General features: G+C 38.4%; 1 pseudogene; it reads right to left on the bottom strand.

Annotated features, from left to right (window-relative positions):
• Positions 1–703: 703 nt before the first annotated feature.
• On the bottom strand, positions 704–1,471 carry LOC142846742 (small ribosomal subunit protein eS1 pseudogene; annotated as a pseudogene).
• Between the last annotated feature and the right edge of the window lie 18,903 nt (positions 1,472–20,374).

Consider the following 20,374-nt stretch of genomic DNA (forward strand, 5'->3'; position numbering starts at 1 on the left):
CTCATTACGGATGGTTGCGAGCCACCATATGGCTACTGGGAATTGAACTCAGGACCTCTGGAAAAACAGTCAGTGCTTTTAACCACTGATCCATCTCTCTAATCCTATTTTTCATCTTTCTTAAGTTCTTTTCTCTCTTCTCATAACTTTTTTTTTTAGTTTATAGAACACACACGCACACACTTTTAAATCTAAGTTCTGCATCTAAGAGAAAATGTGCAGTATTTATTTCACAACATAATATTTTCTAGCTACATTTTTTCTACAATTGCGATGATTTCCTTTTTCTTTATGGCTATATAAAATCCCATTATGTATCCAAAACACGCTTAACAAATTGATCATCTGTCGATGGATATCTAGACTAGTTCTGTTTCCTGGCTATTGTAACATTGTGATAAATATGGATGTATAAATCCTCTTTTTGGTGTGTTGACTTACAGTTCTTTTGCTATATACCCAAGACTGGTATGACTGGGTCATATGGCAGTTCTGTTTTGAGAATGGTCGTACAAGATTATATTCCCACCAAAAATAGATACGAGTTCGTTTTTTTCATAAGCTCTCCAGGATTTGTTGTTATTTGCTTTCTTTATGATGGCCATTTTGACCTGAGTTGAAGTTTAATCTCAAAGTAGTTTTAATTTAATTTCTTTCTTCCTTTTTCATTTTTAATCTTCACAAACAGGACTCTCTGTCACTATTAAAAATCTGGATTTTGAACAGCTTCTTTCAGGGGTGGTTCATATCCACCAGATCGTTCCTTTAGCACCTGTCTCATCACTGGTAGCTTTCCCGGAACTACCTTTTACCTTGGAGCTCCATGAGTTTTCCCAATTCAAATTTGCATTTCGTCAGCACTTTTTACTTTTCTAGTGAAGGCATCATGAAGAGGACAAATGGACTGGCAAGTCTTTTCTATGTCTTCCCCAATGCTGTCTGGAAACAATTTATTAACCATTTCCTTCAAGTCTGCACTTCTTGGATTATTATTTTCATCATCTTATTTAGGATCTGTGGACCCAAATGTGCTGCACATAGGTGGACTTGCCTATCTTCTTGTTGCATTTTTTAGTGAACCCAACACAGAACAGATGACACAAATAACCATCAGTCGTCTTATCATCAGCCTCGGCCTCAATTAAGATCTGCTACTTTTTGACCATAGAATACAGTTGTGTTCAGAGTAAGATCCATGACATGGAAGATAGTCAGACAGTTTTGGACCCGGACAGTCTCAGTAATTAGCTTGGAATTTTAAAATGCAATTTTGTCATTCTGTAGATCAGCAAGACTCGCTTCAAACACACAACTCTTGAGGACATCAGAGCAATTTTGGTTTCTCCCTTGTGACTAGTGTTTATTCAATGTTTCTAATACTGAACATACTCCGAGCCTTCACATCATAGCAATCCTTCTTAGAAAATGGATCAACCATTTTCTTCTTGGCTGCCTCCTTGCCAACTGCCATAGTGTTGCTCTTAGAGCCAAAAGTAATTTGGAGTTTTCTAATACTTAACAAAGCTGAAAACCTTTTCAAATATTTATAAGCCATTTTTTTATTTCTTCTTTTGAGAGCTGTCTATTCAGTACATTAGCACATTTATTGATAGGATGATTTTGGTGTTTGGTGTTTAAGTTTCGAAGTACTTAATCCCCTGTCACATATATAGCTTGTCAGGATTATTTCCCCATTCCCCAGGAAGTCAGGCAGTTTCTTTAGTCTGACAGTCATTTCCTCCTGTCAGAAGTTTTAAAATTTCTTGTAATTTCATTTTACAATTCTTGAAATTAATTTCTGTTCTTTTGTATTATTTTTACAGAGAATCATCATCTCTGCTATGTCTTAAAGTATTTTCCTTGCTGTCCTTTAGTATTTTCAAAGATTTAGACCTTATATTAGGATCTTTGATTCATTTTTAACTGATGTTTTATCCATCTTGAGAAATCTACACCTACATTTATTTTTCGACCTGAGAAAATCTAGTTCTTGCAACACGATGTCTTCGAGGTTATCTTTTCTCCACTGTATGTTTTTTGACAGCGTTATCAAGATTGTACAAGCCAGAGGACCAGGATGTCTGTTGTGAGATTGTGTCTTCTTTTATGACAGGGAAGTTCTACCCATGAAATCTCAATAATATGGTTGACAAAACAAGACCTGGAAAAGAACATCAACTGATATTAACTTGGATGGGGCAAAATCTCACAAGGTTCTACCCCTAAATGAAAAACTGCAAATTGATGAGAAAGGGAGAAAGCATTTTCTCCAGGGATGAACTCCTGATAGGTCATCCAATCCCAAATCATTGTATTTATAAGTTTACATATATGCATACATAAAAAACATAATTAAAGAGAAATAGGCCATGAATTTGAGGAGTTGAAGGGACAAGGGAGTAATTGGAGGGAAGAGGGGACATGATGTTAAAAATAGTACTTATCTATCTATTAAATAATTTAAAGCCGGGCGGTGGTGGTGCACGCCTTTAATCCCAGCACTTGGGAGGCAGAGGCAGGCAGATCTCTGTGAGTTCAAGGCCAGCCTGGTCTACAAGAGCTAGTGCCAGAACAGGCTCCAAAGCTACAGAGAAACCCTGTCTCAAAAAAAAAAAAAAACAAAAGAAAAAAACAAAAAAAAATTAAGAAATGAGGTAGCTGTAACTTTATTTCCGGGCTCTCTGTTGTATGATATTAGGTTTGGTGTTTCTCTTTGTGGTAGCACCGTGAGGTTCTCTTTGAAGTTGGGTATTGTGCTGTCTCTAGCATCACTCGTTCTGTTTTGATCATTTGGGGTTCTCTTGCTTTTATGTGAACTTTTTGATTGCTTATTCTAGTCCTGTAATGAATACTATTGGAATTTTTATGGACCGTCCATGGAACCTATGGATTTTTTTAAACAACAGAAACAAATATTGTAAAAATAGCCATTTTTTACAGTATTAATTATACCAATGAACAAGAATGGGAGGTCTTCCCATCTTCTAGTGTCTTCCTCCCTTTCTTTCTTAAATGTCTTAAGGTTTTCACTGTTAAGGTCTTTCCCCCTTTCGGTAAGGTTTGTTCCTAAAGTTAATTGTGGTGGTTTGAATATGAAATGACCCCAGAGGCTCACATCTCTGAACACTTGGTCTTAGCTGGTGACTCTGTTTGGAAAGGTTGTCGTATCTCTAAGTACAACCTTGCTGGAGGAGGTACATCACTGGGGCACACTTTGGGGCTTTATAGCCTTATCCCAATTCCTGTTTCCTTCTTTGCTTCCTGTGTGCAGATGACATGTGATCAGCCAGATTTCTGACTTTGTCACCTGCTGCCATGCCTTCCCTGTCACCTAGACTCTAGTCCCTTAGAACCTTAAGCCACAGTAAGCTCTTACATAATCTGTTTTGGTCATGTTATTTCATCACACCAGCAGCGAAGTAACTAATGTAGTTATTCTTAATTAAAGCATTTGCAAGTGGGATTTCCGCTCTGATTTCTTTTAAGTTCATTATTGGTGCACAGGAAAGTGTCTTATTTTTGCATGTTGATTTTGTTTTCTGTTACTTTTCTAAAAGTGTTTATCAGGTCTAAGAGTATTTTTCATGGTAGAATTTCAAAGGTATTTTCATTTTAGGGTTATTTCCTGTGCAAATAGGAATAATTTGACTACTTCTTTTCCCATGTTTCCTTCCTTCCTTCCTTCCTTCCTTCCTTCCTTTCTTTCTTTCTTTCTTTCTTTCTTTCTTTCTTTCTTTCTTATCTAATACTTTACTTCAAGCATTATATATATCAAGTAAGAATGGAGAGGGTGGGCAGATTTTGGAAGAAATGCTCTTAATTTTTCTCGCTTAGTAAAACGTGGGTGTACAGCCTTTTTATTTTTGGGGTATGTTCTTTTTAACACCAGTTTCTTCATAAGTTTTATAATGAAGAGATATTGAACTTTGGACATAAAAGATTTTTAAGTTGACTGAAATTTATCTTTGCAAATGTGTGACCATATTTGTCATATAAATATAGCTATGCCTATACCATTGAATAGTCCACTTAACTAAAAATTCAAAATGTCAGTTTTGTTGCTTTTTAAGATTTATTTGGATTTTTTACTTAACCTGGATGCATTTTTTTTATTTTCATGGTAACAAAATTGTGTTGTTTATAATAGCTTTACAGACACTTTTCTTTTTAAAGGTTTATATTCTCTCTCTCTCTCTCTCTCTCTCTCTCTCTCTCTCTCTCTCTCTCTCTCTCTCTGTGTGTGTGTGTGTGTGTGTGAGGTTGCCTACTGAGGCCACAAGAGGACGTTTGTCAAGAATGGTAGAAAGGACCGAGGCTCTTTTCCCAGAACATGCCTTGAAGGTGATCCATGGTGGTATCCCGTGCTGCCACGGGCTTACCAAGTTGGAATCCTGTTCAAAAAAATGGATCAGAAATAGATTCACATATCTGGAAAATGCTGTGTCTTTGATTCTTCGTGGAATGTCAGCTTTGCCTGAGCACTGCAGAATGCCAACTTTTGATGTGTGCTTGTTGGAAGAAGAACAAATCTTTCACATAATTCCCTTTCAGTAAGCTTTTTTTCCCTCTCTCTGGTTGAAATAATTATTTCGGGTGCATTTATTAAAAAGCAGTTTGTCCTACTTAATTTTCAGTTGACACTTGTTGAAAAGAAGATATTCTCTGCAACTTAAACCTATATTTTGAAGTTATGTTTAAAAGTCAAAGTGATGCCGCTTACTATGAAAATTCATATGATTATATTCACGTTTTTCATTGTTATCCATAAGCAGCAACAGTTGCTGCAGTATTTGAAGGTGATGGAAGGAAGAAGCTTTTACAACCAGGAAATTAAACCCACCCCATGAAAGCCATTACTGTGCAGAGACTCTTTTCTTTCCCTTTGCTTTCAACAGATGTTAGAAGCGGAGAGAATTTTTTGAGTGGTTAGATTTTTGGAGAGGTGTCCATGATGTTTCTTTTAATTTCAAGCCATGAATCTTAAATTGTGCATGATTCCTGTGGCTACAAAAGATTCCTTGGTGTGTCTGCCGCACTGTCAGGGATATGTGGACTCACATTGCCCCTTTAAGCCCCGTCTTTGAGGGTATGTATAGAACAAACTGCATATGAAATATTTTATGGATGAATTTAAACCACATGAGGGAAGCGTTCAGCCTTCCTAGTTATAAGACCTCATTTATTACAAGAGCAACATCATCCACCACGTTCATTGAAAACTCATTTTCTACTCTCCATGGTTGTGAGTTTGTCAGCATCTTTAATAATGCCATTTAAATGTCTTTCCTTAAAGTCTTAAATAATTTGAGTACTGAAGTTGGTGGGGAACCTTTGCATTTAATTAAAATGGTTGTTTTATGAGACTGAAAACTTGAAGTTAGTTTGATGCCTGCAGTTCTTAGGAGGGTCTTTTGAAACTCATGTGAGGCAGAACCCGTTGAAGAAATTTGCTTCCATTTTCTTGAGAAAGATTAAGTCCGTCTTCTTAAAATTAGATACTTTTGAATTAGAATATCATATCAGTCTTTATCCCTTCTCTTCCACCTCCCATAGACAGACACCTTCATGAAAAAGGTTTATTACATTCATACTATTTATCAAATGCTATTTACAGTCAGAGAACTCATATTTCAAAAGCTCAGCTCTTAACATTCTGAACAGGAGCTTAGACTAAGTGGTGTTAAAGTGTCAAGATTGACAAGAATAAGTTAGAAACTTGGTCCCAGCTAACTTCATGCTTTATTGCAACACATAGAACTGATGACATTGGTGGTCTTTGTCCAGCAAACAGAGAGCATCCTAAAAGAATTGAAACACATTTCACCAACATGTGCCCACCTTTTAGGAACTATTCAAGCCTCATGAAAGAATTTTAAGCTGTCTCACTAAGAGGCAGAGAATTTTCCATTCCTGAAGTTGTCAGGCCAGCCAGATGTGATTCCACAACCAAATTATATGTGATACAATATTTCCCAAGATACTGGGTCTGTTTTGCCATCCAAAGTTAAACCCTTTCTCTTTCATGTGCTCTATGAGATGCTGACTGACTCAAAAGCACACAAAATGAATGCAAATAACAAATCCTGTATTTTTCACAGAAGGAGAGAACATACAGTTCTAATTAGCAAGAAGCTATGATTTTCTTTATCTGACTGAACAAAAATTCAAAAGAGCTTTGTTTATTTGTCTTTTGAAGGGGTGCACAGTTGTGCGTCTTTTCAGGGAATCTGAGGTATCTGCCTAAACCTGAGTACATGCCTTTAATCTCAGCACTTAGGGGGCAGTGGCAGGAGGATGTCTGTCTGGTCTACAGGGAGAGTTCATGGACAAATAGGGCTAAATACAGATAAACTCTGTCTTGAACCACCCTCTCCCCAAAAAAGAAATAAAAAATTAAGATGTAGATAAAACAGCATCAAATTTCTCTCTCTCTCTCTTTTTGTTTCATCTTCTTTTTTTTCTTTTCACTTTCATTCTTTTCAAACAAATTTTGTCAAAATCACGACACCAGGTACTAGGGACCAGAAAATAGGAAGAAATAAGCAAAAGCTTGAATGTAGAAAAGAAAGTAAAGATGAAAACAAAACCCCACAAACAAACAAACAACCCTTCCTCTCCCAACCATTACTGTCTGCACAACCATGGCAAGGGTCCATGTGGCGGCCATGTACAGGCTCCTAAAAATGCTTATCCCTAATCTTTGAGACTTCACACATTTATATTGCCAAAAGAACTTTGAAGGTGTGATCAAAGATTTGAGAACTATCTACACTATAAATATTTCTATACTATATCTATACTATAGATCTTATAGCCTTCGGTCTAATTTCATCACAGAATCATGAGAGTCACCAAATGTTTCTATACTGTATTTAAGGTAAGAGGAATACATGGCTGTGTAGGAATGGTCAGAGACGGAATGCAGAGGACACTGAGAATGGAAGATAGGAATCATGGGCTAAGGACTGCAGGCCATCTTTGAGGAACTACAAAAGGCAAGAAAGTGGATTCATCCTCAGAACCTGCAGAAAAGAATATAGCCCTTCACAGCTCCACTTTCCAGCATACTGTACTGGACTTCAAACCTGCACAACTTTGCAGATAAGTTTGCATTGTTTAAAACCACTATGTGTGTGAATTTCTTACAGGAGCCGTTAGAAGGTTAACGGAGCCTGCATGAACTGAGTACCCTTACTTTTCTCTAGAACCCATCTCCATTTTGGATGCAAAACTAGCAACCACCTATGATTGGTTGGACAGAGTGAAGGAGAACCAGGTTGAAGGCTGAGAAGGAGTTCTAGGTCAGGCTATGGTGGGGCTGTGTAGCCTGGCCCTGGAATCCTCTAGCTCTGGATTCCCAATGAGAATCCTAGATTTCAAGGACCTGTCCTTGCTTTATTTTGGAGCACTTCGCCTCAATGGCCCCAGCTTTCCTTTGGAATACTGCATTTACATAGATTCACCCCAAAGCTCATGTGTTTGCCTAACTTTATGGCTCATTGTTAAGGAGTGAGTTTTGAAAAAGTTTTAAATGCGAAAGGATTTAGATGAAATCTGGGGTCCAAATCTCTTGTTAGTATAAAACAGATCATTTGATATATTAAACAAACAACAGCAACAAAACATTTGCTTTTCTAGTTTGCCTGGCCATTCTTTTCACCCAGAACATCTTCTACTCTGTTGTCAGCACACTACCTACATTATTCGGTTTCCATATATTTTATTACATTTAACCATTTGATTGTTTTTAATACTATTGTATTCATGGATTGTTTTAAACTCATCACATCAGTCTGTCATGATTTCTTCACTTTTTTCACCCCCCCTTTTTGCTATTTTATTATCCTGAGAAAATATATGGGCTCTTTCATATATGGGCTCTTCATGTACACCATTCCTGGATCTCCCCCTCTCCCCTCCAACTCCTCTCACCTCCCATGTCCTCCAACTCCCTTCCAAATTCATGACCTCTTCCTTGTAATTTAATGTGTGTGTGTGTATACAATCTAATGAGGTTATTTAACATTGCTTGCATATATATGTGTCCAAACTGATCGATAGTACAACCTACACAGGGGCTTGTTCCTGGAGAATATTGATTTCCCCATTTTCAGTAGCCATTGATTGCCTGAAGCTTTCTAACTAGGGATGAGACCTTACAAAAATTTCCCCCATCCTTGTTGACATGTCATTTGATGTCATCATGTGGGTCTCATCGGCAGCCATATTGTTGAGATTTCCGTGGGTACAGTTTCCCTGTCATGCTCTTGTCAATAGGTGTTGGTTCTCAGGCTTCTACAGTCTTTCTGTCCACTTCATCTCACTTTTCCCTGAGCCTCAGGTATACAAGTTTCTTTGTAGGTCAGTTGTGGTTGAGCACCTCATGACCACTGTGTCTGACTAGTTGTGGATCTCTGTGATTGTCTCCATCTGTTACAAAAAGAATCTTCTTTGATGAGGAGTGAGAGTCAACTGGTCTATAGCTATAAAGATAAGTATTAAGAATATAATTAGACATTACATTAGTTTAGGAAAATAGTAGCAGTCTGTTCTGTTCTAGGGTTCATGACCCTCCAGTCACAGGCAGCTGGCTAGATTTGCAGTACCAGGCATGAGCTCCTTCCTGTTATGTCTAATTAGACAGTTGTCCAGTACCACAGAGGTATAAATTGTCACTATTGCTTCAGCGGAGGCATCCTTCTTGGCTGACCACTGTGGTTTGTAGGTCTTACACCTACATAGACCACTGATAGCCCTTTTAGGCCACTTACACAACACCTTCTAATACTATAAGAGCTACTCCTCAGGTTTTTAGGTTAGTTCCAGCTCAATTTCATGTGTGTGGTGTCTTCAGAAATAGAGTTTTGATTTCAAGTTCCATAGGCAACCAAAAGCATTAGAAATAGTCTTAGGAGTCTTTTGAACTCCCCTGATTAGCAACTTGAGGGGGAGGTTTCCCATGCATGGCACTGTTTTTATTTTATTGTATTTATTATATGTTTAATTAGCTAGCCTATGTCTCTTAAGGGAAGCATCATCACCGCAGGTGTCATAACTCCATTAAGAAGTCTGGGGATTTCCCAACTACTCTTAGCATTACTCTCTTCTCCTTCCTCCCCCTCCTTCTTCATTACCCTTCCTTCCTCTACCCACTTAAGGACCCCCATGCCCCCGTATCCCCCCTCATAGCACCACTGTCCTGTGATGTCCCCTCTAGAGCTCCTTCTCCTGACCCCCATGCTCCTTTTCTTTCCTGGCTTCTGTGGTTGCTTGAGGTTACATATTTAAATCTACAATGACTCTGACTCTCATGAGTATGCTAAAGAAATGTGGGCAGAAGCCAATCCTATATGTGTCATTCATAAATTTTGCAATATTAGATGCTCGGAGCAACTGTTCTTTTCCTCTCTACGCTGAGCCAAGCCAGGGTACTATGGGGTTCCTGATTCCAGTCCATACCAACATCTTGCTTCTAACTTTTCTAACTTCCCACAGATGATTAGGTTATACTGTTTTTATCCCCAGAGCTTCAAGACAGCCAAGATTGATGCTTGTCCCATGTATGATCCCCAAAGAAGCTGTGACATTATATATATATATATATATATATATATATATATATATATATATTCACATATACATACCCTAAATTCTTCTCCCCAAAGTAGATATGGGGGATTGAGGTTTTCCTTTTTGTTGTTTTGTATTGAACCTGGGGAGGAGATATGAGGGTGTGGTAACTGACTGACTACACTGTTGCTTCTGGTCTCATTGACTGTAGGCAGTTAGGTTAAGAAAGGCCATGTGAATGTCCCAAGATAAGCTTGATAGACGCCACTCTGCTGGGTAGCTTCAGGGGAAATTGAAGTGTGGCATTTGAATTTTAATTATTTTCCTTTTAGGGAGAAACTAGGGGAAGGGGCTCTCTCTCATCATTTGGTATTGCTCAACATTCCCTGGTTCCCCTAGCGATCAATGTTGGTGTGGATCACTCCATGCTCATCCTGCATTTGAGCAGCTTTCAAGTAGTTTCTTACTCACAAAGGCAACTTGCCCGTTAGTTGCCAAGATGTTGTGTCTGAAGAAATGAGACGAGAACTTGTTTTTCCATGCTGCGGATGCCTCTCAGCTATCACTAGTGCGGATATTTGTTGCAGACCATTTAAAGTATTTAAAGTTGATCGTTTACTAAACTTACTGAGGTTATTAAAGAGTTAAAGCCCAGATATAAAATAAATTTTGAATGGCTAATTCTAAACTGTCACTGTCAAGGAATTAATATTTAATTTATTGCATGTTTTGAATTTTGGAAAGCCAGCTAGCATTTCATGGTAATCTCAAGATAAAGAGAAGCTATTGGCACACACCATGAAAAGAACACTGGCATCAGGCTCAAAGGCTGGGATGTGCGCCCTGGTGCTGATGTGTATTAGATATGTACTCTTGATAGTTCTTTTGTATCTCTGGTGTTTTGTTTGATTGTATTCTCAATAAGGGTACTGTTAAGAATCTTATCGTCTTTCGATAATAAATAATTTAGAAAAAAACTACCTAGAACTTAGTAGGTGGTCAATAAATCATTCCATTGTTGTGTATAAATCAAATTGGTGCTGAACACACGGTGCTTCTACAGCATTCGTTGTAAAAGTCATTTGCTGCCCCCATTGCACTTTATGGGGTCCAATGCTTACATCCATGCTAGTGTGCACCAGTGTATAGTGGCTTAGCTTGCTTGCGCTGCAGATCCAGCACTTACAGACATAGTCTACACAGGGGCTTGCAGATGCCAGGATCCTCTCACTGGCTGGAAATCACAGGCCTACATTTCTTTTCTCTCATTGGCATCAAGCACATAGGGAGTTGTTACAACAATTTTCTTTTTCACTTTTCAGTCTACTTTAAATATTTCTCATTTTTATCAATTCATATTATCTTACTTATTTACAATACATATTATTGAATTCCACTATCCCATTCTAGACTGAAGAAGAATACCAAACAACAACAAACATTTATATTCTCGCGTGTGTTAACTCTCATTATTATAAATCTTTAAGTTATACACAATCAAGGAAGAAGTTGCAAACTACCAATCCTCACTCCTTGACTGCCTCAGAGGATAAGACCAATTGGATATATTTTTTTTTATGAAAAATGACTTAATTTTCACGGAAATCTTTTTTCTTGGAAACATTGCATGCCTGATTTGTAAAACATTTAATAAATATTACAAAATCTGCCTGTATACATTTATAACAAAGTGTTTTTAATACACTAAGCTCTAGATTAAACCAATTAGCATCCAATGATCTTGATGGCAATTTTCAATTTTCTAACTATATAAAAAAGGAAACTTTACCACTGAGTAGTACTCCACTGTGTTAAATGTACCACATTTTTTTTTTTAATCCATTCTTTGGTTGAGTGGCATCTAGGTTGTTTTCAGGTTCTGGGTATTACAAATAATGCTGCTATGAACATAGTTGAACAAATGTCCTTGATATGACTGAGCATCCTTTGAGTATATGCCCAAGAATGGTATTGCTGGGTCCTGAGGTAGGTTGATTCCCAATTTTCTGAGAAACCACCATATTGATTTTCAGAGTGGTTGTACAAGTTTTCATTCCCACCAACAATGAATAAGTGATCCCCTTATTGCACATCCTCACCAGCAAAAGCTATCATGGTGCTTTTGATCTTAGCCATTCTGACAGGTGTAAGATGGTATTTCAGAGTCATTTTGATTTGCATTTCCCTGACGGCTAAGGTTGTTGAACATTTCCTCATTTGAGATTTTTCTGTTGAGAATTCTATTTAATTATGTATCCCATTTTTAAATTGGATTATTTAGAATTTTGATGCCTAATTTCTTGAGTTCCCTATAGATTTTGGAGATCAGTCCTCTGTCTGATGTGGGGTTGGTGAAGATCTTTTCCCAGTCAGTAGGCTGACTTTGTCTTATTGATGTGTCCTTTGCTTTAAAGAAGTTTCTCAGTTTCAGGAGGTCCCATTTATTTATTGTTGCTCTCAGTGTCTGTGCTACTGGTGTTATATTTAGGAAGTGGTCTCCTGGGCCCACGTGTCTTGAAATTTGCATGCAACTGGATAGAATGAGAAAAAAAACATTCTGAGTGAGGTAACTCAGACCCAGAAAGATGAACATGGTAGGTCCTCACTCACTTTCTTAAGGTTATCATTTTAAAAAACTTGACTTGTGCACAAATAATATCTAAACTTTAGTTTTTCTTGGACCCCTTTATGGGTTTGATTCCAGAGATATTTTTTTAGATGCTATTAGATCAAAAAGCATGATTAAGAGGGGCTTTTATCTCCCTAGCTCTCTCTTTTGCATGTTACTTGTGACAATGTCATTTCACAGGGATGTTTTTTTTCTCTAAGTCAGATTTATTGTGGGAACCTGTTCTGTGTGGTAACTTCAGTTCTTAAAAGAGAAGAGTCCTTGACTAGTCACAAAGCACAGTCCATGGATGTACACACATGACACATATCTAGACCGTCATATGTGAGGCATGAAAGTTTACCACTGTTTTTTATTTCTATTCTCAAGTTTAATACAGGTCCTGTGGTTTGAGTCCTCAAAAAACATCGCATTTGGGGTGACACCTCCAGAAAAGTTTGTTACCGAATGACCATGAAAGATGGTTTATTACAATGACATCATGAGGGACATATTTGTTTTTCTTCTTCATCATTTATAAAAATTGAAGATGATTTTTTATATATGCTCTGATAACATTTTTCCCTCCCTCTTCTCCCAGATCTTCCCCACTTTTCCACCCATCCAGACCCATGTCTTCTCTCTCTTTCTCTTTAGAAAACAGACAAATAAACAAACAACAAAACCAAAGTAAAAGAATAAGAAACACACACACACACACAATATACAAACAAAAGATCAGTAAAATTAAAAAAACAAGTCCCAAACAAAGCAATATGAGACAAAGAAAATTCTACCAAAATACCACGGAGTTTATTTTGTGTTAGCTATCTACAGATAAGCCTGGGGCCTGGTTTTAAGTATGGTTTGTATACCCACTGAAACTCTGTTAGAGAAATCTAATTTTTCTTTTGGAAGCACTTGTAGATAACTTCTTAGATAAAGATGAAGCTTGTGTTCACTTTCCTCTCAGCAAAGTGACCCATCTGACTTCAACCTGTGTAGGCCTGTACCTACTTCTTCAGTTTCTGTGAGGTCATATGTACATCAGTTTTGTATATTGAAGGCACTGTTTCTTCGGTGTCATCTATTCTTCTTGGCTCTTATAATCTTTCTACTTTCTCTTGTGCAGAATTCCGTGAGCCCTGAGGGGAGGGTTTGCTTAAGACATCCCATTAAAAACTGGGTGGTCCAAAGTCTTCCACTCTCTGTACACTGTCTAGTTGTACTTCTCTGAGTTAGTTCCCATCCACTGCAGGAGGAAAATCTCTCTGATGATGACCGAATGAGACACTGGTATATGGAAATAGCAGAATGTCATTAGGTGTCTTTTTATTGCTCTGTTCCTTTACCAAAATAAGAGTATATGGCTTTCCCGTAGGTCCATGGTCTGTCCAACCTCAGTTCTTGGCCATGTCAGATATGGATTCCATCCCATGGATTGGGGCTTAAATACAGTAAGATAGTGGTTGGTTATTCCCATGTTTCTGCCACTCTTTTATCGGGTATGTCATACATCCAGGGAGGGATACATTTTAATCACTTTATCTAGGTTGAAAGGAAAAATGCATTCTTGGTGACTCTCACATCCTGAGGTTTCATCTGTTCAAGGAAGCAGAAAATATTCAAGTAGCCACAGAAGTGGTGAAGTGGAAATACTAAGCATCCCAGAGTGTGTGCAGAAGAATAGGTAGGAGTAAAAGAAACTGCCAGTCCTAGAAACACAGGCCATGCCTTTTCCAAATAGGTCCCATCACCTAATCCTGGGCAACAGGCCACAAAGAAAAAAAATACATAGTCATTCCTTGCACTGAGTAGATTTTATTTTATTTTTTGATTTTCTAAAAAGGAAACCTCAAAAACAAATTGTTTTGACAAAACATTGTTGGAAGCAGTGAGACCTCAGATCCTGAATTTCTTGTAATCCCTGGATCTGCGTGCCTACAGCTGCCCTGAGCACGAGACCTTCAGGAGTTCCTCATGGCAGGAGAGTGGTTTCTGGTGGGTTTGGCTGGGCCGTGGCTATCTCTATATAATCTGCTCCTGAACACAATAAAGGGGGCATTCTTGGGGAATTCAAGGATGACCCGTGTCGCTGTCTCTCTGTCTGTGTGTGTCTGTGTATTTTAACCTCCAGTCCCTTGCCCGAAGCTCGTGAACTGGGTCCCAGCACACAGAGTGCAGACACGGGGCCCGGTGCAAAACATGGCATAGCAAGACGCAATAAGACTAGGCAAAAACCGTCATATCAAGACTGGGCAAGGCAACCAAAGAGCAGACAAAATAGACCGAGACACCCTAATCCCACTGTTAGGAATCCCACAAAACCCCAAGCTAAACAATCATACCATATATAACAATTCTTTTCTTGAGGGAAATGGTGGAGCAATGGGTCTGTGGGAGAGGGGAAGTAGGGGAGGAGACTGGAGTGAGGAAGTTGTGGTCAGGATGTATTGTATGAGAGAAGAATAAAGAAAAAGAAAAGAAAAACCAATAAACAAAAAAACCCCAAATTATTTTGAGCATTTCATGTCCCCAAATGACAATTACAATAAAGAAATAAACTAAAGACTAAACTATTTGAATGATACAGAAATGTGTTAGATATAACATGAGTGTTTTTGTCTTGGATTTGTCCGTATAATTTCATTGCTTTCCCCATGGTAACTATTTCTACCATATTCCCATGTATTATTCCTTTTTTCCTGCATATATGTGTTGTAAATTTCTATACAAATGTACATTTTCTCTTCTGATTGAGATGAAATCATTTTAAAACCTATTGTTGCATGATGAGATTTTTCTTTTCATATCTATTTTTCACATTTATTTTGTGTGACTACTCCTGAATGCCACAGTCCATGTGTGGAGGTCAGAAGACAACTTGTGGGAGCCAGTTCTCTCCTACCACCGTGTGGTTTATGCCATTAGTCTTCAAGCTTGGCAGCGGGTGCCTTTGCCCTCTGCAGCATCTCATCTGCCCATAACTTGAGGATTTAATTTACAATAAGTCTTTAGAGAATGTCAGGTGTGAAGAACTGGAAGCAAAGGTAAGTTATTATTTTCAGCATTTTCCTGTTTTCTCTTGAAAGAATATTAAGGGGAAAATAAGAGTCAGGGCTCAGGTGCCTAGGAACATTGGCTTTGCTTCGAGTTTACCAGGGAGGTGGAGTCAGCTCTGCTGTGCTAGCCCTCAGGGCCAGCTCACCTGTATTCCCTGCAACAGGATCAGCTCTCCCGTGCTGCCCAGGTGAGGTGCAAGCCCGTGGTGAGGAGTGGGGTCATCTCTCTTGAGGTGTTGGGGGCACCTTTCCTCCTGTACTATCCAGCAAGGGACATGGCCAGCTCAGCATGACTCTCTCACCTCAACACATGTGATTGCTATGATCCTTTGTGGTAATACAATCCATGGACGGCAGTACAGACCCCAGCTGCAACAGGACCCTGGACCCAGCAGACATAATCCCAGACCTCCTTGTCTGCTTCAGGACCTTGAACCAAGACTTGACTTTTGGCTATAGTCCAGGCCTGGACAACGTGGGTGGCAAGCAGGCCATTCACATCGGTCTGTTCCTCAGTACCCTCACTTGTTCACATCTGCCTCTCTCCCCAGGCCATGAACCATTCCACTTCTCTCTGCCACCTCCCCACCCTGTAGTCGCTCACCATAATGGTGCCTAACAGCCCTGCATCAGAGGCGCCGGACAGGCTCCTGGTTGGCTCAGAACTGTTGCTGTAGTTCTCGTGGGCCCAGGGCTAGAAACCCCGGACTGCACTTGATTGAGTCCAGCTGGCTCCAGCCACATGGCAAGGCTCAGAGCTGTTGCTGGAGTCTTCTCGCAGGTTCCTTGTCTGTCTGTCTGTCTATCTACCTGCTTGTTTTATTTCTGAAGCACAATTCTTTTATCACCAAGGAAACTACCTTTCCGATAAGTTGCGAATGTGTTGTAAGTGTAAATGAGAGTAGAGACTGCTGATTATGATTAGTGTGCACTGAATGACTGACAGCTGCTGTTTTGGTTTTTGCCAATGACTATGAGAAAGCAGGACACTGTTGCAGCATCCTAGGTCTCCAGATCTCATGCCTTTTGATGCTTGTTGCAAAGGGAATTGACAGCGAATCCTTGTAGCAGGAAGATGTTTGAAGAGGCTATGATTTAAGTGGCCATCATTTTGTTGTTCCATGTAGAATCTTGGATGGCTTCACAGAACTATACAATATATGAGACTAGCGCGGTAATGATACCCCAGTTAGAAGACCTTCATTATCTCCGATTCTTTCCACCACCACAAACCCTTCACCTTTCCTAACAGCTCCTTTCACTTCCTGCGTTTTCATTTTCATTCCCCTGCAGCTGTGTCATTTCCAAGGAAAGTAAAAAAAAAATATCCCAGAGGCTCTTTGTAATGTTTGATGAACTGTCACAAGAATACTTAACTTGTTACACAAGAGCACTTAACTAGAGATCAGAGAAGTGAAGTAGTGAATGGCTTCCTATAAAGACTCGATCAAAACCCAGATACAGTCAGTCATGAACTAAAATCTGTATTTCTCACTGGGACACCAAGCTCTCTCTGTATTTTGAACTAAAAGATACTAGGTTCAAATCCCAGCTGTATCCTGTATTGACTAATGTTGCATTTGGTAGCAATGTTCTCTGTCCTGGAGAATGGCCCATCAAACTTAGGAAGCAAACAAAACCTGCCTTTGAGCAGTTTATGCTCATGCAAATACCCCATGTCCATACTCCTGTAAGAAACTCCAATAAACTCACCGGTTCACTGAGAGGCTCGAATAGAGCCATTTCTCTGCTCTATTGCTATATGTGGGGCGAGTACATGTTTGTTTGTATGCCCTTAGTAAAAGTCACACAGTGCCTTAAAATTGGGTCTCAGTCTCAGTATCTGTGAAACAGGGAATTGGAATACCCAGATGAAGGATAGTTGCATTCTGGCGCAAAGTAAATCCCAAAAAATATGGTACATCTTTCTTCCCCCATAATAAAATTTCTTTGAGTTGAACTTTCCTACCCCAGGGTTTATCTTTAAGTGAACTCAGGCAAGTTATTTATCATCTATCTATCTATCTATCTATCTATCTATCTATCTATCTATCTTATATCTATCTTTTGCTGTAGAAGATAAGATTTTTTTTTTGTGTGTGTGTGTGTGCACAAAACTTCATTTGGTAAGGATAAAAGAATTCCATTGGTGGATGATAGTAATTCTTGCAAATTATTATTTTTTTTTTTTTGGTTTTTTTTTTTGAGACAGGGTTTCTCTGTGGCTTTGGAGCCTGTCCTGGAACTAGCTCTGTAGACCAGGCTGGTCTCGAACTCACAGAGATCCGCCTGCCTCTGCCTCCCGAGTGCTGGGATTAAAGGCGTGCGCCACCACCGCCCGGCTTCTTGCAAATTATTATGAATATGCCTAGTTAAAATCTTTAATAAACTTGGATTACTTTTAAGGTTATTATAAAAGATGATGCAACTAGTTAAATGAGAGCATGGAAAATGATCTGACCTTTCTTTTCTTTCTTTCCCTTTGCTCACTACTTCTCAGTGATGACATTTGGGATGATAGAATGGGAAAGGACTAGGGCTCTGTAAAAACAACTGAATTTGTGGTTCATTTTGGAATTTTAATTACAAGACCAAGAATGTTCCTCCAATTGAATTTTGTTGTTGTTAAAAAATCCATTTACTAAATCTTGAATGAAGAATTATATAATATGCATTCTTCATTTTATAATAAGTTGAACTCAAGATGAATTGCAATTTACGCAAAGAAGAGAATCTTATCTAAAGGGTCTTTGAGGTGAAACGGATACACAATAGAGAGATTTGCTTCTTAGACACCACTCAGATATGCTCCTCCAGCAGTAGCTGGGTTGTTTATTTAGATGAAAAGTTCAGGCATCTTTGATATCCAAATCTGAGGTCTATGAGTAGAGGAAAGTACAATTAACTCAGCAATCTTAAAACCGCATCCCTCCATCTGTTGAGTAGCTGGGTCCGATTCTGAAGAATTGATGTGGGAACTGGGACAAACAACACCTCATTGACAAACAAGCTTTTGTCTTTCCACTGTTGTCTTGTAGTGCAATTTGTCTTGAACATCTTCTTTACGTCATACGCACTTCTGGTCCTTGATACACGAGGAAAGGGAGTGTTCTGCCATGTGGGTCGCATGCTGTGGGTTTGGCAGGGCACAAGCATGGCTTACCAAACCATTTAAACCCACGTGAGTAATGGAAACCAAACTCCTTTTCCATTTCCCACCCATACACACATCTGTAGAAGGAAAAGACTAAACAAAATGTTCTTTTTTTATCCTACATAAAAACAAATAGAAGAATGAGTGGAAGGATATGGTCAAATTTACTGTAAGTGTCTCCAGAAAGAGGCCTTACTTCAGTAACTGAGAGCTGCTTTTTCCTGGGCTTTTATTTGCCCACAACAATCAACTTGTAAACTCTCAGCATGATGATGCTTTATCAAGTATCAGGTGTTTCTTCCTGCCAAAGAGGATGCTGTGGGCTAACTGTAGTGTGCTCTTCACCTTTAAGTGCTTAGGATCTTCTTTTCAGTTATTTTATTTAACTTTTTCTGTCTGGTTGATAAACTGAAAAAGTAGTAGGCATATTTGAATCTCTTCCTGTCAAATCGTGCTAAAATAATAAGGAAATGAAAGAGGTATGAACAAAAAATGAAAAAGGGAGGTAACAGCAGTGAGAGATGTTTGTAGGTTGTTGGGAGCCAGAAAGGAAATGACAAAATACAGCTTATTTAAAAGAAAGGCATACTGACATTTCCTACTTTCAAAATGGTACTCTTCCCTGCACGAGGTCAGAAACCCTTTTTTGGAAAAAATGAGAAAACAAACAAACAAGCAACAACAACACAGCTTTCTGTTGCGTGGAAATAAGTAATAATTCATTTTGCTCGCTGTAACGGAAAACATTGATCAGGAAGGACTATGAGAGTCAGCCTTGGCAAGAAAGTGAAATTTTGTCTAAAACAAATCTGTCTTGCTTTCCAGTCAACCCATGGCGTTATACTTCAATTGGCAGGGATTCCCCAATTCATCAATCTCTGTATGGAGGGCACTGAACCATCCTCTTAAGCCTCATTCTTACCCAGGAATTGACTTCCAAGACATAGAAAAAAAAAACTTTTTCTAAGGAATACAAAATACTAGATAAATGGTCAAGGGGGAAATAAATACAATGAAGAAAAAGAAAAGAAAAATAAAAAAAGATAATTAGAAAGAGTTATTATACTAAGAAGGATAAGGCTGAACACGTAATAATAGAATACCAAAAGAGAGTTCCAAGTTATAAATATATTCCCAATTAACAAGAGATAGATGTGTTACAAGGCAATGTTGATGAAATGTCAAACAAATGCAGCATCTCACAGAAAGGAAAAGAGAAGAAATTATAGACTGGAATTCAGTTTAAAAGGTCTTTGAAAGGAAACTCATAGAAGACCAGAAAACTGGACAAAAACAATCAGTATCAAAACCTATATTTCTAGATAAAAAAGGGCTGATGACTGCCTGGATGTAAAACAAACAATAAACAAAAAAACAGTGAACGAACAAGAAGCCCAAATATTTCACACCAAGGTTTATTAGAAAATAGAGAGAAAATTCTGAAAACACCCAGATTGAAAAAAAAATTCAACCCAAGGCATAGATTGCTCAAAGAAACTTTGTGAATGAGGAAAAAAGGGGAGATTTTTTTAAAACTAAGAAGAAAAATTATTTCCTCCTTAGGAATTATAATACTGCTTGACCAAGTTTTTGAAAAATGACCTTCTCTGGATCCTCTCTCAAAGAAATGTGGGTGGATAGAAAAAATAGAAGCATGGGAGAAGCAGAGGCTTCCCAGGGTCATGGCTGGGGAATGTCCAAGGTTAACAGCTATGTCTGCAGACAGTTATTTACATATTCATAAAAATATAATAGCAACTGATTACTGTAATCAAATTTTAATAACTTTTATTTATTAAATGTTATTCTTGATGGCTCTGAGGTGATATTGTGGTATGAGAGTCAAGAACCCTGACTTTCCATAAGAGAAGTAGTGCTTAAAATGAATTAATTGGAGAAACAGAAATAGAAGTTTATTATTTAAAATTAAATAAAATAAAATTTGCTAGAAGCATGAAATTATTTGCTTCTGGGAAATGA

The sequence above is a fragment of the Microtus pennsylvanicus genome, chromosome 3 (assembly GCF_037038515.1).
Source record: "Microtus pennsylvanicus isolate mMicPen1 chromosome 3, mMicPen1.hap1, whole genome shotgun sequence".
Taxonomy (NCBI): domain Eukaryota; kingdom Metazoa; phylum Chordata; class Mammalia; order Rodentia; family Cricetidae; genus Microtus; species Microtus pennsylvanicus.